Source organism: Pan paniscus, chromosome 17 (assembly GCF_029289425.2).
Source record: "Pan paniscus chromosome 17, NHGRI_mPanPan1-v2.0_pri, whole genome shotgun sequence".
Classification (NCBI taxonomy): Eukaryota; Metazoa; Chordata; class Mammalia; order Primates; family Hominidae; genus Pan; species Pan paniscus.
In genome coordinates this window covers 68,085,953-68,111,515 of record NC_073266.2, presented here as the reverse complement: position 1 = coordinate 68,111,515, position 25,563 = coordinate 68,085,953, and the positions used below count along the sequence as shown (strand labels likewise).

The window sequence follows — 25,563 nt, the reverse complement described above, 5'->3', positions numbered from 1 at the left end:
CTGTTTTCAGAACATTTTGAGGTCTTGCCCTGGATCAGTAGGAAAAAAGACCCTTTTTTATTTTCTACACAGGTAACAATAGAAAGAAAACAAATACATCCATAAAAAGGGCTAATGTACACTTGGAGCTTACCATGAGCTAAGCAGTTCTCCAAGTGTTTTATATGGATTATCTTATTTTCTCCTCATAAAAGTTATATCATTATTACTCCACATTTGCAGATGAGGACTCTGAGGCCTAAATACATTACGTTTTCTGCCCAACTCTATGTACCTAGTAAATAAATGCATGGCTGGAATTCACACCCAGGCTGGCTGACTCTACGTCTAACAGTTTTCAGCACTTCAGCACCAAGAACTCAAATACTTTTAGATCTGTTATCCTCAAGCAGAAGAAGGTAATTTTCCACTTTAATTTTTTGGTGACCCTACCCCCTTATAATTTGCATTTTTATAGGATGTCTCTCTCAGAATACTTTGTTCAAAATCAGTGATACTGGTAATACTGAAGGTCTCTTAGCTAAGTTGAGCTAGCCAAATCACATAGCTTTGACAAACTAATGTCAATTAGAAAGTTGCTCAGAAATTGTTTTCTGACACAGAAAGTCATAAATTAAATTTTAAAAGCCTCTTTTGTGCAAACATTGTAAATAATTCAAGTTCCTTATGAATGGATATAAGATGTCCCTGTACAGAGCAGGTATCCTCACCTTGTTTTTCCACTAATGATAATGGGTCATTACTGAAATGGTCACACCCAGTAATATGGTTTGGCTATGTTCCCACCCAAATCTCATCTTGAATTGTAGCTCCCATAATCCCCATGTGTCATGGGACGGACCCAGTGGGAGATAATTGAATCATGGGGGCAGTAACCCCCATGCTGTTCTTGTGACAGTGAGTGAGTTCTCACGAGATCTGATGGGGCTTTTCCCCCTTTGCTCAGCACTTCTCCTTCCTACCACCATGTGAAGAAGGACACGTTTGGTTTACCTTCTGCTATAAGTTTCCTGAGGCTTCCCAAGCCCTGTGGAACTGTAAGTCAATTAAACCTCTTTTCTTTATAAATTACCCAGTCTTGGACAGTTCTTTATAGCAGCATGAGAGCGGACTAATATATCTACTTACCAAGCCCCTTATTGATCAAGTATAGCCTTAGTGTAAGTAGACATTGATGCTAGAATAGTACCCCAGGGCACAGTCTGAATTAGAACATAGGCAAGGTCATACTCATATTTTTGCACATTATGGGGGACTTGCAGGTGCATGCAACTTTAACATTCTCTGTAGAAAAAACCAGACATGTTGATATATTACCTACCCCACTGTCAAACACGCAGCTAAAAGAGAGGACAGGAAAGAGGGAAAGAGAGAGGTAGAGGCCCCACCTGGCACTTAGCAGAGCACACATTGGAGGACAGGGAACATCCTCATGGGTCAGCTTTGGATGAATGTGTATAGTAGCAAATTAGCGACATTCATATCAAAGATCATAGAAATGCAATTGATGAAAACTCTAAGCCAGTGGTTCACAGCCCAAATTGCACATTACAACCACAGGGCTAGATTTTTAAAATGCCAGTCCAGCTGGCCTGTGGACCACATCCATGACCAATTAAATCAGAACCTCTGGGGCTGACACCCAAGCATCTTTATTATTTTTAAAGCATCCTAAGTGATCCTATAGATTGAGAACCTAAAAACACCAGGCAGAAACTTAGCGTAATTTAGCATTATAATACAATTTCTTTTTTACATAGGAAAATGACGTTTCCAACACAGAATCAAATGATGGACAAGAAACATTTATACAGGAACCAAACAAAGCCATTTCCTTCAGTTATGCAAGGCTGTGGGTATCATCAGCTCCTTGAATAGGAGAGTCCGGAGTTAACGTTACTGATATTTGTAGTTTGTAGTCAATATTCACAGTTTATGTTGACTAGCATTTTGTGTGCAGGTCAGTCTCTTGGTTTCATGCTAGTCATTGTCATCCAATTCTTTTGTTATCCTTGTAAGCTCCTGAATTAAATGAACTCCTTCAGTGATTATTAAAGATAAATACAAGGAATAGATGACTCCAACTGACAAGTACAGTCAAGATTCTTCTGTCATAGGCGGTAGAGAGAACTAGTGCTTAACTAAGGCTTATTCTTACCTGGGTTTGTAACATGTGCCACAAGGACAAACACTGCAAGGTGGCTAGCAAGAGTTGGGGACACAGTCTATAGCTAGGGAACAATACACAATTCATACATCATGCAGAGTTCAAACACTCTCATATTTTCACTATCTTCAATTTCAGGAGGCTGCATTGCTAAAGTTATAAAAAGAGGATCTGTTGTTTTTGTTTTTGGCTTTTTTTTAAGAACATGAGACATGCCCTAGAGGCTTAGTTCCGCAGTTCATCGAGCCTCATGTCCGGTCACTGCCAGGGGTACACGAAGTGGATGGGAAATTAGGATTTGCACTCTCTGATTTGATTCCTCCACCATAACCCCAGAACATCCCATAGGTCTGTGTGATTCTTCTTTAATAGAGAAGAGACATAAAGGGCTTGGACAGACTCCCTGGCTGTAGCAAGCAGCAGCTAAGACATGCTGTAAAGTAGCAAATGGTATTTAGATGCTTAAGGACGATAAACACATTGGTTTTTATCCAGAAATCTCTCCCAGTTGAACTCCCAGCAAGCATCAGTCCTCAAGAAACAAGAAAACTTCAGGCACTCTTCAGTGAAAGCATAGCAATTATGATGAACAGGATCTTACTCAATCCTCAATATGCCCTGAAGCATTTGTGCCTAAAGACAGACATTTATGCCCCCAATTCACTGCTGTGAAGAGGAAAGCTTAGGGTCAGAGGGACTTTGAGAAGTCCTCTAGTCCAGTGTGTCTCTAGCTTTAAATGCATCAAGATCACCTGCAAGGTTTGTAAAACCCAGGTTGTTAGGCTCCAGCCCCAGAGATCCAGAAATTCTGATTCAGTGTAAAGAGAAGGGAGAATTGATAGCAACAGGAGACAAATTCCTAGTCAGACAGGGATGGGTCCCCAGTGAAACCTGACCTACAATCCAAAGACAGTTTAAAGCCTGAAAACTGAGCTGCCAGTTCCACATGGAGTCCATGACTAGTGAGAACTTCTATCCCCATCTTACCCTCCCTCTCTCTCAATTGGTTCCTTGTTTCCTGTTTTTTGTTTTTTGGAGACAGAGTCTTGCTCTGTTGCCCAGGCTGGAGTGCAGTGGCGCAGTCTCAGCTCACTGCAACCTCCACCTCCTGGGCTCAAACAATTTTTATGCCTCAGCTTCCCAAGTAGCTGGGACTACAGGTGCACACCACCATGCCTGGCTAATTTTTTGCATTTTTAGTAGAGATGGGGTTTCATTATGTTGCCCAGGCTGGTCTCAAACTCCTGAGCTCAGGCAATCCACTCACCTTGGCCTCCCAAAGTGCTAGGACTACAGGCGTGAGCCACCGCACCTGACTGATTGATTCCTTCTGAATGATGCCTTTTAACCAATCGAACGGTGCTTTTTCCAAAGACCACCCATGGACCAATAAACACACATTCTCTCATTCTAGGCCCATAAACCCCCCAAATTCAGCCTCACAGACAGAACCTGCTTTCAGGGTCCCCTCTTTCAGTTGAGAGCTTTCCTTCTGTTGATCAATAAAATTCTTCTCTCCCTTACTCACTCCCTAGTGTCCACGCACCTCATTCCTCTTGGTCACAGGACATGAACCCAGAACTCAATGAGCTGTGGGCAGCAGGAACGAAAAGAGCTGTGACATGCTCCCACTCACCAGACTATGGTAGAAAGAGAGCTGTAATATGCTTCCACTCACTGAGCTACAAGAGTAAAGAGCTGTGACTTTTCTTGCAGACTCAGACCTTGGGACTTCCTGAGCAAGAGCTGTAACACCCCTTGGGGCTCCATGATTGCTGGCATCTCTGAGTTTTGGGGCATCACTGCATTCCCCTCATCTAGACACTGGTGCCCAACATGGAAGCTGCTCGTGGCATGCCCAATCCAGCTAGGAGCTGAGCACAGAGCTGTAGCGGGCACAGGATCTGGGCCAGGGCACAAACCAAGCACAGCCTGCCAGGCCAAGCAGGTGGAGCGAGCCCAGTGGGCTGGAGTGAGGCCCCAGGCAGAGGCAGCAGCAGCTGTAGAGATTTCTGGCTGGTGAAGCAGCACCAAAGGAATTCTATAACAGAATGAGCCTTGCTAAAAAACTTCTAGGTGCTGCTGCTGATGCTGCTCTGCAGACTACAGTTTGAGAACCACTGGCCTAGTCTACCCACCTGCCCAGTGCAGGAATTCTTGGCGTAACAACCATAACATCTCTGTGATATGGTCCCAGGCTGAGCCATTCTAACATCAGGGAGCTCATTAACTCACAAGGTAGCCCTGCACTTTCTTAGGCCACTCTGTGTGACTAGGGTGGGGATAGGTGGTAGAGTCAGGATTTAGCTTTCTCAGTAAGGGCACCTGCACCTGAGCATCCTCGCTGTACCACAGAACAGGAGAGCTTGCCACTAGGAGCCACTGAGTGTCAGAGTCTGTAAGATCTTCATAATCAGCCAGCCCAGTGGTTCTCATCTGAGGAGATCCTGTAGCCAGACTTCATCCCAGACTGAGTGAATCAGAACTTCTAGAGTATTTTGTTTAAGTTCCCTGAGTTACTCCAACAAGCAGCCAGGGTACAGACCCACTGAATGGGTCCCTCTCCACTTTACATATGAGAAATCTGAGGCCCAGTGGAAGGAAAGGGCTCTAACCCTCCAGCAGATAAGCCCACCTCTTTTTAAGCTGCCCTATTTTTCATAATTCTAGAAATAGCAGAAGTCTCACCAATAGATAATGCTTTCAAAAGGACAATGATAATTGTATGGTGCTTATTATTAAAAGTTTCATTGCCTGTGAGCTCTGTGACAGCAAAAATTTACATGTAACTTTCCTAGGTCCCCAAACTCCTAGGACATGTCACGTATCCCAGTAACTGTTGTCAGACTAACTCTTGGATCTCAACCCTTCACCACATTCTACCCACAGGTGCATGGAGTTCCCCAGAGCAGCTCCCAAGCCACCCACATGGGAAAATAAGTTACTGGCAGAGGATGAACTCAACTCTTCTGCTCACCTGCTTTATGTGGTGGTTTAAAATATGTTCAAAAATTATTTGACACTCTCTTCACAAAGTTGAGCGTAATTCCCCTTCCTTTGAATGTGGGCTGGACTCAGTGGCTCACTTCTAATGAAGAGAAAGAAAAGGGCAATGACCATGCCATTTCAGAGTCCAGGTTGTAGAGGTACCGTAACTGCTCGGTTGCTCTCTTGGATCACGTGCGTGCCCTGGAGGGAGGCAGCTGCCGTGTGATAAGCCCCTACGGAAAGACCTGCAGAGAGGAACCGACGCCTCCAGCCACATGAGTGACCTTGGAAGCTGATCCTTCAGCCCAAGACAAGCTTCCAGATGTCTGTGGCCCTCACCAACACCATGACTGCAGCCTCATGAGAGTCCCTAAACTAGAACCACTCAGCTAAGCAGCTTCCAAATGCCTGACACAAAGGATCTGTAAGCAAATAAACCTTTGCCATTTTAAGCTTCTGAATCATGGGGTGGTTTGCTACAGCCACAGACAGTGAATACATCTTGCTGCCTTGCTTTTTAAGCAAAAGCACTCGTGCATTTTAGGATGTTGAGAGTGCCCAGGATGAACATGCAAACTCCTCCTCCTTCAGTGCTCACAGAGTGAGGATGAATACAGGCATCAAGCTGTGCTACTGGGTAAGCAGAAGGTGGAAGGCCCCAGGAGCAGTATTGATGGACAACGGAAAGGCAGATGTGTTTGGGTTTCCAAGGGAAATTCAGGCATCTCAGTCAATCATCCAGCTACTACCTGATGCCAGGCAGAGCAGGGAGCAAGGGAGGGGTATAAAAGAAGTTCTGTAATTGATTTAAGTTTCTGTCCTAAGATTTACTAGTATTGGAGGAGGCGAGACTCACACAATTGACATTATTAGAGAATATGGCAGTTTATATTCTAGTGCTGTTCCATGGAGCAGGGCCAACAGTAAACACCATGAAAGAGAGAAGGCAGAACACCCTTAAGTGACTCAAGGAACAGACGTCTAGGATGGTTCCCACTGTAGGGCAAGCTTCGCTCAGAAACAAACAGCAGATGGAAGCAGGAAAAAAGCAGCTTGGCCTTAGCCAGCCATAGGTTGATGGAAGTCCCCTTGGGCATTTGTACAAACATTTTTAGCAACCACCTAGTAAGAGCATGGGCATGTCATTAGCAAAAGGTGTGGGGCAGCCTTTGGGGAGGTATTCAGGCCATATGTCTTCCCCTGATCAGGGCAAACTTTGCCCTTGGTCACACCCATTACTTCCTGCTCTTACCTGCCCTTCTCACCCTTCTCACCTGAGGCAGCCGCTGGCTCCCAATCCTGCAGCCCATTCCCACATCTACTGTGTTGGTTTTGAGCAGCAAAGCCACCTCAACAAAGGTGACCTATTGCTTGATGCCCCTACTACTGAGAACAGACCGTTTGCCAACACTGGTCTTCAATCCCTTTGGTGTGACCCCTGCCCCCTCCTCCTCCAGCCTACTCAGGCTTCTGATGAAACCCCACAGACTGAAGGAGGAAGGGGGATGACAGGGGAGGTGGAGCCTGCTGAGATCCCTGCTAGGCTCCCTGGGTGCTGATGGGACCTGTTGGAATAGATTTCCTCAAGAGCTACTTGGAGATGTATCAATTACTGTGTGATGAAGAGCCCTGTGAGAGGAAACCACAAATCAAATTTTCATCACCAAATTGAAGTGAGTGGTACCACAAGTAAAATCCATCACTGTTGCTTTCTTTTAAGATGGGCCAGGAATGGATGAGAACTCACTCCCCTTCTAACACCCTTTGCACTTGTCCCTAGCCAACAATTAGCCCACTGTCACCCTCTTCTCCATTTTCTTCATGCACACCTGGTGTGCAACTGTGATGGGCATGGAATGGGTCTCACCTATTTTGGACAGCCCTACTGACTCCATAATGCCCAGCACTGGCACCATCCTGAGGGTACCTGGGAGACTTCCCTGGGTAAGCCCCCAAATTGAAGGGGAATAGGCCTGGGAGGTGGGGAAATGTAGCTGCCAGCAGGTGGCTGGGCAATGACTCAGGGCTTTTAATCTGCTCTCAAGGTAAAAGCGTGACTCCCAGCTAGTACCAAAAAAGAAAACAGAACAGGCAGAGAACAATTCCTCCCCAAACTCATCTAGACTAAGGAGGTGGGACTGTCCCACTCCACTTCCACACATACCTCTCAAGTGGTTGCATTTTTGTAACTCATCTGCTTCAAAGTTGCCCTTGACATTCATTTAAACTTCATTTTCCTTGAAAAATAATATTCATGTAGGGGGAAGCATAATAGTTGCTGCCTGGTGCCACTCCAAAAGCACACACAGTATTTAAAATCCTGAGCAGAGGCCAAGAGTGATGCAAGGACAAAATGATGCACAGGCCATGTACCCTGCGGCCTCATCACTTCCCATGGGGACTCCTGTGACAGTCTCTTGTGTCTCCTGCACGTGCACGTTCTCTCCAGTCCATTTTCCAACTTGCAGGCAATGAGCAGGCAAATCTGATCACCATCCTCTCCTGCTTACACCCCTCAAAGACTTTCCTTGCCTTCAGATCAGCCCCAGCTACTGTGCTCCAGTCTCTGCCTGCCTGTCCAGACTAAGCTGCCCCTCCTCATCCAATTCTTTACCCCAGTTATCCTAAGCCATGTATGGTTCTCCATGCGAGGCTTACTCATGTTCTCTCTCACCTCTGCCCATGCTGCTCCAGGGATACTGCCCCACCTTCCCCTAGCAAACACCAGGTCATCTTCCAAGATTCCTCCCAGACATCACGTGCTCCTGGAAGCCTCCTCTGAGTCACACTCCCTCCTGCCCATGTTTGTCCCCTGAAAGCCCCAGGTGCTCCCTCTACAGAGCATTATGGGAGCAGTACTGTGGTGTCCTTTTAGCAGTCCATTACTCACCCCAAGACTAACCACTTCATGTAGTAACGGCTCTTCCTCTTCCTTATAGCAGCAAAGCTTGCACAATACCTAGCATGCATTAGGTGTTTCATAATTTTTTCAAAATATCCATCTATCAATCTTATAGTTTGCTAATAGGTTCTTTTGATTCCTGATCTTGTAACCATTAGGTAGATTTGCAGCAATCATATAATTTCCTTTTCCTTGACCAAACAGGCACCATCTGCCATCACTATGTCCTTCCTCCTAGACCAGTGGTTCTCAAATGGTAGTCCCCAGACTAGCACCACCAGCATCACCTGGACAGGCATTAGAAATGCATATTCTTGGACCCTATCCTATACCTACTGAATCGGAAACTCTGAGGGTTGCCCCAGCAATCTGTAGTTTAACAAGTGTTCCAGGTGATTCAGATGCACACTCAGGTTTGAAAACCACTGTTGTGGAGCCTTCAAAGACCATTAGAAGCGGCTCAGATTCCATTCAATGAGCAGCTTCAATGAACTCTCTGGCCACTTCCCCTTTTCCAGGATAGCTGAGCGCTCACAGTTTAAAACAGCTGCATTCACCTGGGGGCCAGATGCAGAAATACAGCCCCTCCCCTTACGCCTTGGACTAAACAGGAATTGCCTAGGGAACAAAGGAAACCAGGCAACACATGCAGTCTGTGCTCCAGGGAGCTCTCTGTTGAACCCTGGGCAGTCGGTAGGCTCAGTCGACACTTGCTGAACTACACAGAGTTCACCTAAGGCTAAATCTATGGCTGGAGTACCTTAATGTTACAGAAACCAGTTTCTGGTTATTTTTCTCCAAATAACAATGTTAGTTACATCAGGAGTATGACAGGCAGATGTGCCACTCCTATCACTGCAGATACAAGGAACAGGGCAATTAGGAAGATCTTGGCTGTCAGTTTCAGCTCAAAGTTCTACTGGTAGCCACAATGAAGGCTGTGGTCGTGAGCTGAATTTATTAGGTTTTGCTGCCTACCCTTCATCCAAGTCACAGCATAACATATTCAGGCCTACGGAAATGTCCAAAGAACCAGAAATGCCCAACGTTTTAGCACTAACGTTTTTATAAACCCTTCTATTGTTTCATGTGTTCCCATTTTTATTGAGCACAGGGTAACCCCGGTGCACAAGGTAACCCTGCACAAGGTAATCCTGGTGTTTTTCCTGGTTAACACAGGGGATTGCAATCTTGGCTGTATATTTGAATCATCTAAGCAGCTTCACAAAAAATCTGATTCCCAGACTAGACTCCAAACCAATTAAACCCTAGTCTCTGGAGTGAGACCCAGACATCAGTATTTTAAAAACACCCCAGATGATTCTAACATGCACCTAATTTGGGGTTTTAAATAAAACTGATGTCTGGACCCCACGCCATATAAATCAGAATCTCTAGGGCGGAAGCCTGGGCACAAATGTGTAACACATGCCCTCATACACACATGCATACAGTGTATAGGGAGTGTATGCAAACAGGCACACACACTCTCCAGGTGATTCTAACGCAGCCAAAGCTGAGAATGACAACACATACCATTGGTTCCCAAACTTGTTTGCACTTGAGAATCATCTTTTTAAAATTCCAAACCTCATGCTAGACCCCAGAACAATCAGATCACAAGCTCTAGGGCAGTGGGATGGGCACAGACATCAATATTTTATAGGGTCCCCAGGTGATTCCAATGCGCAAACAAGTTTGGAAAGCATGGCGCAGGCTCCAAGCTCCAAGCTCCAGGAGAGCAGGGTCTGTCTTATAATTTTTACTGTAACTCTCCTACAGCACCTACCTGAAATATTTGTTAAACTGAATTGAATTTGTAGAGACCTCCATTCTCATGAGGTCCTTTCCAACTATGCCTACTTGCATTGGTGCCACCTAGGACCCTATGAATCCAGAGCAGGGCTTGGCATAAAAGGAATATGCTTCATACAAACTGCATTATACTGCTTCATTAATAAATACTGTCCTAGGGACTTCCACAGACCTGACACTTTGTTATTTCATTATGTCATTTAATTAAAAATGGAATCTATTATGCCTTTTTCACATTAGATGTTGGTAGAAATTTTTATTTTTTTAACTTTTATTTTAGGTTCAGGGCACATATGCAGGTTTGTTATATAAATAAATTGCATGTCACAGAAGTTTGGTGTACAGATTATTTTGCCACCCACATAATAAGCATAGAACATGAGAGGTAATTTTTGGATCCTCATCCTCTTCCCTCCCTCTATCCTCAAGCACGCCCCAGTGTCTGTTGTTCCTTTGTGTCCATGTGTACTCAATGTTTGGCTCCCACTTATATGTGTGAACATGCAGTATTTGGTTTTCCGTTCCTATGTTAGTTTACTTAGGATATTGGCCTCCAGCTCCATCCACGTTGCTGCAAAGGACATGATCTCCTTGTTCTTCTTATGGCTGCATAGTATTCCACGGTGTACATGTACCATGTTTTCTTTACCTAGCCCATTGTTAATGGGCATTTAGGTTGATCCCATTTTTTGCTATTGTGAATAGTACTGCGAGGAACATATGTATGCATGTGTCTTTATGGAAGAACGATTTAAATTCCTTTGGGTATATACCCAAAAAAAAAAAAAGGATTGCTAGGTCAAATGGTAATTCTGCTTTGAGTTCTGTGAGAAATCACCAACTGTCTCCCACAATGGCTGAACTAATTTAAATTCCCACCAGCAGTGCATAAGCATTCCCTTTTCTCCACAACCTCACCAGCATCTGTTATTTTTTGACTTTTTAATAATAGCCATTCTGACTGGTGTGAGGTGGTAATTCACTGTGCTTTGGATTTGCATTTCCTAATGAATAGTGATGTTGGCATTTTTTTCATATGCTTGTTTGCCATGTGTATGTCTTCTTTTGAAAAGTATCTGTTCATCTCCTCTGCAAACTTTTTAATTTTTTTTTTTTTTTGCTTGTTGATTCATTTAAGTTCCTAATAGATTCTGGATATTATTGATAGACCTTTGTCAGATGCATAGTTTACAAATATTTTCTCCATTTTGTAGACTGTTTGCTGTCGATAGTTTCTTTTGCTGTGCAGAGTTCTTTAGTTTAATCAGGTTCCATTTGTCAATTTTTGTTTTTGTTGCAACTGCGTTTGGCATCTTCCTCATGAAATCTTTGCCTTACACTTTTTGACAGTGTCTCCCTCTTTGGAATTTCTTTTGCTGTCTCTCCTTTGGGTGACTTCAGAAAAAAATAAAAATAAAAAATAAGCCTTTCCAGCTCTCTGTTCTCAGCATGTTTAAAAACTGGGAATAGCTTTTGAGCACTCAGGTGCCTAGGAGTGAATTTAGGAACTGAGGTGTTGTCTTAGTCCATTTGTGCTGCAAAGACAGAATACCTGAGATTGGGTCATTTACAAAGAACAGAAATTTATTTCTCACAGTTTTGGAAATCCAAGATCAAGGAACTGGCAGGTTCAGTGTCTTGTGAGGGTCTAGTCTCTGCTTCCAAGGTGACACCTTGAACCCTGCATCCTCCAGAGGGGTGGACACTTTGTGTCCTCATATGGCAGAAGGCAGAAAGGCAAGAAAGGGACCAAACTTCTTCCATTAAGTCACTTTATGACAGCATTAATCTATTCATGAGGACAGAGCCCTCGTGACCTAAACGCCTCCCCGAAGGCCCCACTTCCCAACACTGTTGCATTAGGAATTAGGTTTCCAACCCATGAATATTAGACAGCGCATCCATGGCCTCTGCTCCTTGCTGAAGGAGGAGTTCACTCACCAGGTCAGAAACAGCTCCTATTTTAAGAAGGCTGCAGGTGAGGTAAAAATTACCATTAATCCCTCCTTTCACATTGATGTTGTGCACCTGGATTTACCCAACAAGTGAGGGTGATTTTTCTCTATTGCAAATGCACCTGGTTTGGATACTTATCATCTCAAGGATTCCTACTGCGAATTCCTTTGTGGAAATGCTGATGTTTATATAGCAGGTTTGCTTTAAAAGGAGGTAGAGCTACAAAATCATTCATTAAAACTTGGAAAAATAAGCTCAGTACAGCCTTTTCTTTTTGAGAGTTTTAAAACTCTCTTCACATTTGTAGTTTTAATTTAGCGTGACCTGATTTTTGCCAGCATTGACCATTCGTCTAAAACTTGATGGTCAATCTCTGTAATAACTGTTGCAGCAAAAGGAGGGCTCGGCTAGAAGTGAGGAGAACTGGGCTCTGTCTACCATGTCACCTCTAATTCCCTGTGGGATCTTCAGAAGTTATTTGATCTTCAGGTTCCTCATTTGTAAAACAAGAGAATAAATACTCTCGATGATTTTCTTCCAACTCAAACAACATGTGATTCTAATTCTCTTGTGAACAATGACATTAGTCTTGTAGAAAGGGCTTCATTTATTCCTTTTGTTTTCCTAGAAATGTATAATTATTTGGGAGAAAATACCTTAAATCCAATTCCATAAAAGAAAAGACTAAGGAATGAATATATGTGCCATAATGTACTAGACACAGTAAGGCTACAAAAAGAGAGACAGCCTATATTGCTGAAATTAATGAGGAAAACAATCATCTAACTATGATTCAAGACAGAATGAAATAGATGCAATGGCACAAAACCAGAGAGGAGGCAGCTTGGAGTATTTAAAAAAAGAATGTCTAGAATAAAGAGCAAAATTCTTTTTACCAGGGATAAAAGAACGCCAATGTGGAATCAGAAGTGGCTTCTAGTCCTGGAATACTAGGGAAGCAGGTAGTAACTATATCATCTAAGACAAGCCACACATCTTCCCGTAGCTTCAGTTTTCCCCTCTGTAAAATGGAAATCATATAATACTGGCTCAAAATACCAGACAGCGCCACTAGGAGGCTCAAAGAAGACATTGGTATGAGAGGACTTGAAAAAATGCTGCAGAATATAAGTTACACAAAACCATGGAGGATATATGTGACCTATATTGACCATATGTTCCTATAGATTTTGGTCTGATGATTAACAAAAACCAGAATTTCTAATGAGAAATTAGTCTAGAGCAGTAGTCCCCAACCCTTTTGGCGTCAGGTACCAATTTCATGGAAGACAATTTTTCTGTGTACAGGGCTGGGTATGGGAGATGCATACAACTCACCATGATGTAGAATCAGTGAGAGCCCTGAGCTTGTTTTCCTGTAACTAGACAGTCCCATCTGGGGGTGATGGGAGACAGTGACAGATCACCAGACATTAGATTCTCATAAGGAGCATGTAACTTAGATCCCCCACATGTGCAGTTCACAATAGGGTTTGTGCTCCTATGAGAATCTAATGCCGCCACTGTTCTGACAGGAGGCAGACTCAGGCAGTCATGCAAGCCATGGGGAGCGGCTGTAAATAGAGATGAAGCTTTGCTGGCTTGCCCACTGCTCTCCTCCTGCTGTGCGGCCTGGTTCCTAACAGGTCACAGACCAATACTTGTTCTGTGGCCCAGGGGTTGGGGACCCCTGGTCTAGAGGTTAAATTCACAACAGGATCTTATAAACAGTGACTTCTTTTTTCTCCACCTTCTTAATTCTCTCCTTATTTACTTATTAAATATGCTTATTTAAAACATCAAATAGTAAAATATAAACTAACAAATCCCTTCCCTCACGTCAATCCTCTATCACTTCTTACTTTATCACTGCTAACAATATCTTGTGTGTCCTTCTAGGAAAAAAGCTTATGACTGCCCCATAATCATAACTGTACATGCTCCTGAGTGTGTCCCCTGTATAGACAGCTATACACCTGCTTTTCTAGGTATCCATTACTGGAGAGGAAAGATCTTATTTCAAATAATCTAAGTTTAAGGCAATATAGTTTTAGATTACTGAAATCTGACGTTGCTTTTGGTGGTGATAATTAAATAATAATGTGATTATTATTTCTTATCAATAGCAGAGGTGGAAGAGAAAACTAGAAGGTTACTTAATATATTATAGAAGCCAAATCCTGAACTCAAATTGTAGAGCAAAACACTGTTGTTTGTTGGTTAATGAAGGGAGAAAATTCAGCAGGTAAATGGTGGATAGATTTTTGATTCTGGAGATTTGCCTCTGAATAAACTGGAAAGAAAAGCCAACGGACTTTTTTTACTGCCTCTAGTTCAGAAATGCATTTCATAAGATTGAGAATCTTATGAGAATCTCAGAAGAAAGACTCCTGATAAGAAGGGAGGGGTTTCAGTATTAAGAAATTCACTGAATAACTTTTGAAAAATGACAGCAGGTATAGACATATGGAAACAAGACTTTGAGCTTTTAACTAAGTACTTCAACTTGAGAGCATTATCACTTTGGAATCATGCAGAGACCCAACAAACTTAATAATGACCTGAGTCTTCTTTCTTTTGTCCTTAGTCTCCATTCAGCTCAAGAAAATAGTAAAGTATAAAAAAATGGACAGTTATTCAGGCCACAACATACCCAGAACTACTTACTAGATATATTCTCACTCATAGTGTAAAAAACTCTCGCTCCTACTCTGTGTACCCTAACGTTCTTCTCTGTGTCATTTTGATGGCACATATTTCACTGGCTTTATTACACAGCAGATGGCTGGGTCGTTAAAGCCCTCTTCAAGTCCTACACTGCAAGTATTGAAACTTCATAATAATTCATAAGAAATTTTTCATTTTCTCACCTCTGATCTGGAAAGCTAAAAGCAATCCACCATAGTTACACCATTGTTACATATTTCTCACCTCCTCTTCCTATGTGATTTACAGTAATCATCTTCCTTATTCTCCTCTTACAAATAAAATCATTTCAGATTTCTGAACTTCTCTGTTCCTTTTTTCTATTGAATGAGCTATAATACTTTACCATTCTGAGTTCTTTAAAGGTGCTGGACACTTGGTAAAAAGCCCACCACATACTGAAGGTGATGTCATGGTCTCTGATAAGTACAGGAATTTGCTCAGCTAACTTTGTCTCAACTCCCTGTGGCTTTCACATATGTTATTGAAAAAGCAGCATATTATCTCTTATTAGCAGACAAGATGGTCTCGAAATAACTGGAAAAAACTCAAATCCACATAAATGGAAAATTTGACAAAAGAAATACAGAAAATGGCCATGATGGGTCTCAAATAACTATATCTCTTTAGAAAAATCACCTTAAGAGCCCAAGTTACTGATAAAAGAAATTTGGGCTTGTACCTAAAGTGAATCATGCTAGAGGAATTAATTTACTTCATCTCAGGCTGAAAGTTTTCAAATGTCGTGGTTCATAAATTCTTATGGCTGGTAGGGCTTTCTGGCCATTCTGCCTCCAAAAATAATCATGGAAGGGCACATTTTCTAGGAGAACAGAAAATTTGCCTCTTCAAAATTAATTAAGTCATTTATCATTTCTTCCAAAGGCTCGGTCACAATCTAGAATTACCTGGGAGTGGGGTTACAGATTTGTTCTTTTATGGACAGTTACTGAAATCGAATTGGAGGATTTCTATTTCTAGCAATATGGTGGACTAATTTATCTATAGTCCTTCCTATGTGTGAAGTATTGTGAAATTAAAAATCCGCAGGGTAAATTATTGTGGAATACATAAAAGGCTCCATGGTATACGGTGGTCTCCAGAAAGTCAGTGGGATACCTCCCCCTAAGACAGGGCCCTTTCTAGAGGGGCACACCCACACCTCCCTTCTCTTTACCCAGTGATTACACACCTGAAGGGTGAGGGAGGAGACTATGGTTCCCTGGGCAGACAGTGATTTTCTGAGAGGATAGCTCAGCTCTAAAATTTCCAGGGAAAAAGGTACTCAAAAATAAAAATAAAAGCCGCCACCACCCCACTCCCACACCCCAAAAGCCAATGGAGGCTCTAGTAAGGTGGAGGATGAGAAGTTCCCACCACTCAGGCTCCCTTTGTCCAACCTTTTCAAACTCAGGAAATACACTTTGCTTTTTGTAAACTTCTCTGGCTTCTTGAAAGTTGGGGGAAGAGTTGGAGGAAGGTAAGGGGAAAATAGATGTGGCTGCTGATTCCGAGAACACGTGGTTGAGCATGCAGAAAAGCATTCTAAAAGCCAAAAACTATCATAAAGCTCCAAACCTTAGCATCAAGCAGAGTCATCTGGAAAGGCTATCTTGACTCCTGAGCCTGGACCTGATGGTCCAGCCTCTGCAAGGAATTGTCTGGGCCATGGAAGAGAAGTTCTGCCTTAAACATGAACATTTTGGGGTCCAGTTTGAATGGAAGGAAACTTACCCAGCTAAAATACAGCCTACAGTTTTTACTTCTTAACAGCTGCTGAAAGAGAAAGCATCTTCCTGCCTCAACACTTCCCTTGGTCCTAAATTCCCATCTTTTGCAGGACAGTGTAGGTGAGAAGAAGCAGGTCTGAGATGGGGCTCCAGGTAGCACTCCTGTGACTGCCTTCTCAGCCACATCACCTGCCTTATTAGGAACAGCCTGAGGAATTAGTTTCATCTATGCAGGGAAATATATCTACATGTGGCTATGTCCAGTTAGTGGAAATATATCCATCCCAACTTCTGCTTTCCAGCTGCAACCAGGGTGTTGTGTTGGAAGCAGATAAAGTTCTCTAGTCACAGTCAGGCAAAGAGCAGCTGGTCACTTGTGTTTCTCTCCTGTCAGTCTCTAAGATGATCTGACTGGGTCCCACCTCCTGCCAGCAGTGAACTGGGTAATTTGAGCCAACTTTCCCAGTGAACACAACAAAGAAAGCTGGATGAGGTTAACAACAAACAAACAACAAACCTTCCTAAAAGCATCAAAAAGCTAACAAGATAGGGAGGAATTTCAGGTTTAAGATGTGAGAAAAGAAAGAGATCTAGACGTGTGGGCCTCAGTACTAGGGGCTGCTTTTACCCAGTTGGAGGGGCTGGGCTTGTCAATCCAAAATAGGAAGCTAGGAAGCTGAGCAGCGCATTGACGGCCTCATGGAATCAAGAGGCCAGGGCCTCCCTGAGGCCTGGTAAACCGCTTTACATTTAGAGTAGGACCCCAAAGAGCTCCAAGCTTGTCTAACCCACCTTATTTTGTTGTTACTGTTGTTCTGTTTTGTTTTAGGCTTTTAGCAGCCTGAAGCCATGGTTTTTAGTTTCTATCTTTAGTGATAAGCGGAAAACAAGGATGAGGAAGGGGCTTTACTGGCCCAACCAGAAATGGAAACTAAGAACCCACGACTGTATTCTCTCCCTTGGACACCCTCTGATAGACCCTAGAAGTAAGACAGAACAAAAAGTAAACTAGTCTGGCTTCATGTCATCTGGGTGATCTAGAAAATCTGAAGCCCCAAAATTGACCCACTATTGCTGATACCCCAGAAAACCTTAAGAAGTTAATTAAAATTCTCTTTTGAACTCTTGTCATCTTTATCATGATTATCCAAAGTCTCAAATTATCAAATGTCCTGAAGTTTTAAATATCACTAATTATATGAAGCACTATGATTTTATGTACCAGTGAAAAAGAAAAAATGCTGTCAACTAGAAGTGTAAAAATTCATGACATAAAACACATACTGATTTCAGAGACTAAAATATAAAAACACTGTACATCTTAAAATGAATGACACATGGTATTCTTACATATATTTTTTCAAAACAATATCCAGCACACATTTAAAGATAATGAGGCACACAAGGAGACATGACAACATAAATATGAACCAGCATGAGAACCAGAACAAACAAAAGACAGGAAAAAAAGATGCTTAGGAATTCCAGATAGAAAAATTACCAGATACAGAATGTAAAACAATTATAATTACTATGCTCATGCAGCTAAAAGCTCAACATAAAAATTACAATAAAGAACCAAGAACCATAAAAAGTAACACTGCAGATTTGAAAAATAACTAGAATTCTAGACTGGAAATTCAGTAATCAAAATTGAGAATGCAATAAATGATGGATTTAACCACAGATTAGATACAGCTGAAGAGATACATTGTAACTTGGAAGACAGGTCAGAAGAAACTATTCAGAATGTATCTTGGAGAGATTAAAAGAAAAGGATGGCAAACACAGGGGAGGGTAAGAGATACAGAAGATAGAGTGAGGAAATCTAAGATAGTAAAATTAACTTGCACCACAAAGTCTCCCAGAAATAGGCAGTAGAGTTCAGATGAAGTTGCTAATATTCCTAACCCTAACTCCCTCCAAGACCAAGTACATAACTGAGGCAGGCCATGTTAGCAAAGATCCAGAGGTAGTTAGCAGTTATTAAAAGTGTATGTGACTGTGGTTACGTTATTTTACTTTTCTAGGCAACACTCTCCTCATGTATAAATGGAGAGACGTGACAGTACCCACTTCAGAGACTGTTGTAAGAATAAGAATTAAGGCCTGAGAAGCACTTAGCAAATGCTCGATGTAATTTGGCTTCCACTAAGAGGATAAAGCACTCTATCTCTCCATCTAAGCTTGCTTCAGGAACTAACAAGCAGCTCTATGACTATCAACAACATGTTTAGCCTGAAACATGGAACTGAAGATGTTGGAATCATGGAACATGAGGGTTGTATGGAATTCTTTTTTTCTTTTTTTTTTTTTTTTTGAGACGGAGTCTCACTCTGTCACCCAGGCTGGAGTGCAGTGGCCCGATCTCGGCTCACTGCAAGCTCCACCTCCTGGGTTCATGCCATTCTCCTGCATCACCTCCCGAGTAGCTGGGACTACAGGCATCCGCCACCATTCCCTGCTAATTTTTTGTATTTTTAGTAGAGACGGGGTTTCACCGTGTTAGCCAGGATGGTCTCGATCGCCTGACCTCATGATCCGCCTGCCTCAGCCTCCCAAAGTGCTGGGATTACAGGCGTGAGCCACTGTGCCCAGCCGGAATTCTTTATAAAATGGCCACTATACCTATGAGATCAGAGGTTATTGTTTTTCCTTTTGACAAATGACAGGTCATTTTTTTTTTTTTAAAACACTACACTCAAATAGATAATTCACCAAAACAACAACGACAACAACAAACACCACACACACACACACACAAAGTCCTATAAAAAATTCTATAGAAAAATGTTTAGCCGTGTTGGTAAGCAAAATGTAAATGAAAGCAATAAAGACACCTTTACTTTGTCACATAAGTAATTACAAAACAAGCATGTTATCAATGGTGTGGTGAAATTTCATCATTTATAGTATGCTATCAATGTAAGGTAAACTGGTACACCATTTTGGTAAAGCCATTGAACACAATGCACACACATCCTTGGCTCAGTAATTTCACTCTTTGGAATGTATACCAAGAAAACAATCCAAATTGTAGAAAAAGCACAGACACAAGGTTGCTCATGCAATGACACAGCAGGGAGAAATTAGGACCAAACTTAATGTTCACTAATAGCAAAATGTTGTGGTAAATTAACGAGCTTCTAAGGATTGAATTATGCAGACGTTAAAAATTATGTTCACAACAATGAGAACACAAGGACACAGGGAGGGGAACATCACACACCAGGGCCTGTCAGGGAGTGGGGGTTAGGGGAGGGATAGCATTAGAAGAAATACTTAATGTAGATGACAGGTTGATGGGTGCAGCAAACCACCATGGCACGTGTATACCTATGTAACAAACCTGCATGTTCTGCACATGTATCCCAGAACTTAAAGTAAAAAAAAAAGCATCAATAAAACTCTGACATTGTGGAAAGACAAAAAAAAATTATGTTCACAAAAATTATGTTCACAATAACACATACATTGTTTATTCTAATAAAAAAGCAAGAAAAATTAAAATTATATGTACAATATGGTCTCAATTGTTCAAATGAGCTTGAAAATGGGCTGAAAAACACACTAAAAATAAACAGCAAAATATGAATGGGATTAAAGTATCACAGGATCACCGGTAGGATTTGTTTATTCTTCTTGCCACCTTCCATAATGAATATATATTACTTTTTTAAATAGACAAATAAATGTTTTTATTCTAGTTATTTACTGTAAAGATGATACAAAAAAAGCAATAAAGGAAGTTTTTATAAAATAGTCTCATTCCACCAATTGAACCGTCTCAATTTTTCTGTGATTGTTTCAGTACTGCCTGTGTTTACACACACCTTTGGCATAGATGTAATCAGTTCGAATTAATGAGTAGTTCTTTGAGGATCAGGTGCCCTGGAAATGAGACAAGTTATCAAACCCTTTTCCTGCCTGGTCTCCCTACACCAACACACTCTACAACCAGGAAGACAGAAGAACGGTATCCCAGCAGCACTGAGTGTCAAGGGGATGGGGTGAGCTCCTGGCTCCTTGCCCCAGCCTCCCAGCTGATCTCTGTGTGACCTTGGCAAGCCATCTAACCACTCTCAGCCTCAGTTTCTCCAATTATTCAATGGGCAAGCAGGGCTGGCCAGAAACCCCTAAAATCTCTTTCAGGTCTAATTTCTGTGACTGTGTGCACATTTGACCTAAGATCTCCAAACAGGTCTCAACTTGAAAAATTTATACAAATCAGACCTGTTTAAATACAAATGAAAGACTAGCAATGCTTTAAAAGAAATCCCTCCTACAGCAAATCTTCATGTAGAGTGTTTCTTATTTCTTATTTTTAATTTTTGTTAAATCTAGACATTGATACATTGCCAGATCAGTCTTGTGCAGGGCCAGGCATTTATATTTAACATTTCTACACTAAAGCAACAATTAGAACACTGTCTTCCTCACTGAAGCTAAGGTGATCTAAACTAAGGAAAAAGATTAATTAATGAGAAGTCTGAATTATAGTTTCATTTTTAAAGCCTTATTATTTTAAGTTCTTAAAGTCATACAGTCATACATCACTTAATGGTGGGGATCCATCTGAGAATTGCATCATTAGTCAATTTCCTGGTTATGGGAACATCATAGAGCATACTTACACAAACCTAGATGGAATAGCCTACATACCTAGGCTATATGGTATGGCCTATTGCTCCTAGACTACAACTCTGTACAGCATGCTTACTGTACTGAACACTGTAGGCAACTGTATCACAGTGGTCAGTATCAGTACACCTAAATATGTCTAAACATGGAAAAGGTACAGGAAAAATACAGTATTATAATCTTACAGTTTCACAGTCCCACATGCAGCCCTTCATTGACTGAAATGTCATTATGTAGCACACAACTGTACTTAAATTACTTGCCCCCCAAAATGAGGGGGCAAGTGTTTCCTGCCTGGCCTGTTTTAATGCAAGGACATCTCATCCCAGGCTCAGGTATTCCAAAAGAAAAGTTTGAATCAACATACTCCTGTTATAAACTCTTCAAATACCATTAGAGTGACCTGAAAAAGAGTTTCATTCATTTCCCGAGGCAGTAACTTCAGCACTGACCAACCTCGTTTACAAGGTGCAGTAAGTTACTACTACCCACTAGTGGAACGCAGAGCCTCCTGCTAAACCGGAACGATCCCTGCCCCTCATTTCACCTATGATGCTGCTCATGTGGACCTGGGGCTGCTGACGATATGGAAGTTCTTACTTTTGAGGGCAGATGTTAACAGAAGTATAGGTCACCCTAGGTTTAACAATTCCGTTTTGATCTGTGCTCTCAATTTAAGTCAACACTTTGAGAACATTCTCTTAGCTCCTATCAGTCACAGGTAGGACTAGCTTCCTATTCTTGCAAACACAGCTGTCCAGTCATTCCTCAAAACCTTTCCCAAAGACTGCTTTCCCAAGAAGCCAATGAAACTTAAATTCAGAGCCCATCACTTGTCCTCACAGGACCCTTCCAAGGCCTGGGAGGGGTCCTAGCAATGTGCTCCCCTTATCGTTCTGTCGTTTCCTTAAAGAGGGCCCATCAAATTACATAAGCATCAAGTCCACCAGAACTGAATCCTCCTCTGCCATTTTCCTTCCCCACTGGTGGTTACCAGGCACTGCCCAAGCAGCAGGCGGGGATGATCTTGTGGGTAATGGCGGTTCTGCTACCCACAGTTGTGGTATATAAATCAGCCACACTAGAAAAAGAAGAATTTGAGGCTTTATGCTTCAAAAGATGAACTTAATATAATAACCAGATTAGGATATCAGGTCTGAAAAAAAGGATATTTATTCTAATTTATGAAATTACTTATATGAAAAGTTCTGCCATGTTAATTACACATGTAATAGTTCCTCTTTATTGAAAAGAATTGAATTACATTAGATAAGGCCTCTCTTATATGGCATGATACATAATAACCAATAACCCTTAGAACAGTGGTTGTCAAGCAGCAGTGATTTTGTTTCCTAGGGGATACCTGGCAATGGCTGGAGACATTTTGGGTTGTCACAACTTGGGGAGCAGGCTGGTGTTTAGTGCTCCTGGCATCTAGGAGGTAGAGGCCAGGGATGCTGTTAAGCACCCTGTAATGCACAGGACAGCTCCCCATAACAAAAAATTATCTGGCCCATAACATCAATAGTGCCCAGGTTGAGAATAGCTGCCTTAAAATAATGGGCACATATAGGTAAGGAAGCAAGGATTCTCCCTGCAAACGATAAAGCTTTAAACTTTGGAGTGAAATGTATGAGGGCCAAGCTGACAGGTGGCTCACAGAGAGCCACTATCTGACTTCAACCACTGCACCATGATAAACAGCAATGAAGCCTCTAGACTTTCAAGAATCATGGGACTGCAAGGACCCTTGCCAAGACTGGCTACGTGAGGGGGTGGTGGTTTCAGGAGCACCAAGAAAGTCACTTTGCCTCCCCAATTACCTCCAACACCCACTTGTCTGTGCCTGACATTGTCTCATGGTGAACACAGCCTTTCATTCCATAATGAGGCTTAAAGTGCAAAGACCCCTGGAAGAGAGAACACAGTGACCTACATTCATATTTAAGAGAAAGTGACTGATGACAGATTGGTTTTCCCCTGAGACCAGTTTGCATACAGTGAAAGGCTCTGAACAGCTGAAAATGATGGAGAGGAAGAGAGCATAGCAGGCCCTGATGAGGCCAGGAAGGAGTGATGAAATGGGCAATAGAGGTCACTGAAATAAGTGTCACCTACCCTACCGACTCTTTCTGCCTGAACCTGCAAGGAGGGAGGGATGCAGAGAGAAAAAAAAAGTCACATTCTTGGCCTTGAAGAAGATTACAGTCAAGTTCAGCTCAGGTGAAAAAACTCCAGGAATGCTTGAAAGAATGGCTGAGATGCAGGGCAGTGCTACCCCACAGCCAGGACAGGAGACAAAGGTCCTTGACAGCTGTGGGATCATGCTGAACCTCAATTAGTTCTGGGTGATGCCCCCCACCTGACACCTAGCCTAGTCCTTGACACAGTAAAATGTTCCAGCAGCACTCGTGTGTTGAGTGAATGGAAACTATTCCAGAGGAAGATCTATCAAATACCTAAAGTACTCTAAATTCGGTTTGTTTTCCTTGACACCTTTGCCAACGCTATGTCCCTCAATTTGGGAGGAAAGTCTTTGTTAGTTGTCTTTGCCCATCTGAATCCTATTTCATCTTGCAAAGCCCGTTTGTTTTCTCTGTAAATTCCTGATAGTTTTTCCCCCTTTTCTTATGAGCACATTCATCTAATACTTACCATATTTTCTATGTATCTTTCATAACGGGCTTACTTACAGAAAAGATTTCAGAGAGGCTTTCAAGTTCACAACAAAAATCCTGTAATATAGTTTTTTATAAAGAATTTAAAAGAGAGGTCTCAGAAATAATTTAGGGAGAAAAAAATCATTGTACCAAGAAGCTGGGATAAAGCCATTACCAGGAATTTCTAGAGGCCAAGGCAAAAAGATAAACATACAAAGCACGTAGAGAGTTCTCAATGTCTGATAAGAGAAAAACCACAGTTCCATGTGGTGAGAATATTTTTTATGTCAAATTCCAGGAGGAATTTGCTCCTGGCTTTTCATATATGCTGCCCAAGTTGTCATTTTACATGTTTATCTCATGAACCAGAGTTCTTTAAGACAAAGACTACGTCTTAGACTACATTTCCCTGATAAATGCCTATATTGCATTGTAAATACTCAAATATTTGCTAATGGATATGATTTTCTCGCCAGTCTGGATATTCCAGTGCATCTCAAGATCCTAAGATTATCAGAGTAACAGATTCATCAAATCTCTTAGCAGGAAAACTATTTAATTCCAGTCCTAGGGCCCCAGCCATGGGCAATGATGGGACTTAGACTCTCTCACCCCAACATCACTGGTATCAGTTTGGAGTGAGGGGCTGGAAGGTTCAGCTGACCCTGTCTTCATGCTTCCCTCTCCCTTCCTCTATTGGTTCCTTCCTTGTTTAGGAGGTGTCTTTTTTTTTTTTTATTGTCCAAAATGCAGAATGAAGTTTATTTGAGAAAATCTTGTTTAGTTAGAAACAAGAGGGTGATATAGCCAGGGTTTGTAAGAGGCAGACTTTTAACCTGCAGCAAAAGTGAAACAACGAATTTGAGTCAACTTGCAACCAACCCAACAGTAGATTCACGCATCTGGAGTAATTGAGTTAAAGCAGATTAGGTTCTGGATTAATACAAATCACTAATTTCTATTTGTTTGCTTTTTTTTAGTAATTGAAAAATACATGCAATTAATTTCTGACATGAAGAAAAATTACAATTAATCCCTCACTGCTCAAAAGCAGAATTCTAGGAGTTAGGTCAGTTGTCTAGAACTTCTGGATCAGATGATCCAAGGTTGCTTTGTTATTTAGTTTAAAGCACTGAGTATTCCCACAATAGCCGTTTAAGCACGGTATGACAGTAGCATTAAAAGGGAGGTGTCTTTTTGTCTGTCTCCAGCATGGATTCTCTGTCCCTTTGAGCATTAGGGCTTTGCCTTATTGCCCTTTGATTCCCTGTGATAACTCCATGGTGCTTTATGCAAAGAAACTGACTTTTCTAATGCAAGGAAACTGAATTGGAAAGAGGTTCCAGAGCAAGACTTTTTACTATTCAGCCCTGCTCCTGTCTGACAAACCCTCAAGCATAGAAGTGTACCCTCAAGTGTAGAAGACTAGCCCTTCATACACCACACAAGCGGTTTGGAAAGGTTAAAACGCAGGTCACTAAAGGAGTTGAAGACTCGAGGTTCAGAAGATATTATATTTTCTCTCCCTTGTTTCTATCCGTACCCCAAAAGTACACTGGGCAACCCTTCAGCAAAAAAGCCTTTAGTATTTAGTAGGTGCTCAGTAAATACATATTACAATAAGGTCATAGCATAGCTATCTTGAACATAGTAGGTACTCAATAAATATCTGTTACATTGAGAACGTCATGACGCTTCACCTTCGCACGGGGTAGGTGCTCAATACATATCCATTCAATTGAAAAGTCTGTAGTATACCTGCTTTTCACATAGTAGGTGCTCAATAAGTATATTTTACATTAAGGTTATTTAAGATAGCTGCCTTGCACACAGTAACCTCTCAGTAAATGGCTACTGAGCAGTTGCGGACACTCCTCAACCCAGGCAGGGGTGACATTAATCAACCCCCAGGCACAGATCCATGAATGGAAATGCACGTCTCGAGGTAGTGCTTTCGAGAGTGCTGGAGAGGCGCGTGACAGTACGCGGCCGCTGCGC

General features: G+C 42.0%; 1 protein-coding gene across 6 annotated transcripts in view; it reads right to left on the bottom strand.

The window, feature by feature from the left end:
- MAPK4 (mitogen-activated protein kinase 4) overlaps positions 1-25,563 on the bottom strand; it is a 171,667-nt gene that overhangs the window by 144,645 nt on the left and 1,459 nt on the right. The window lies entirely within an intron of this gene.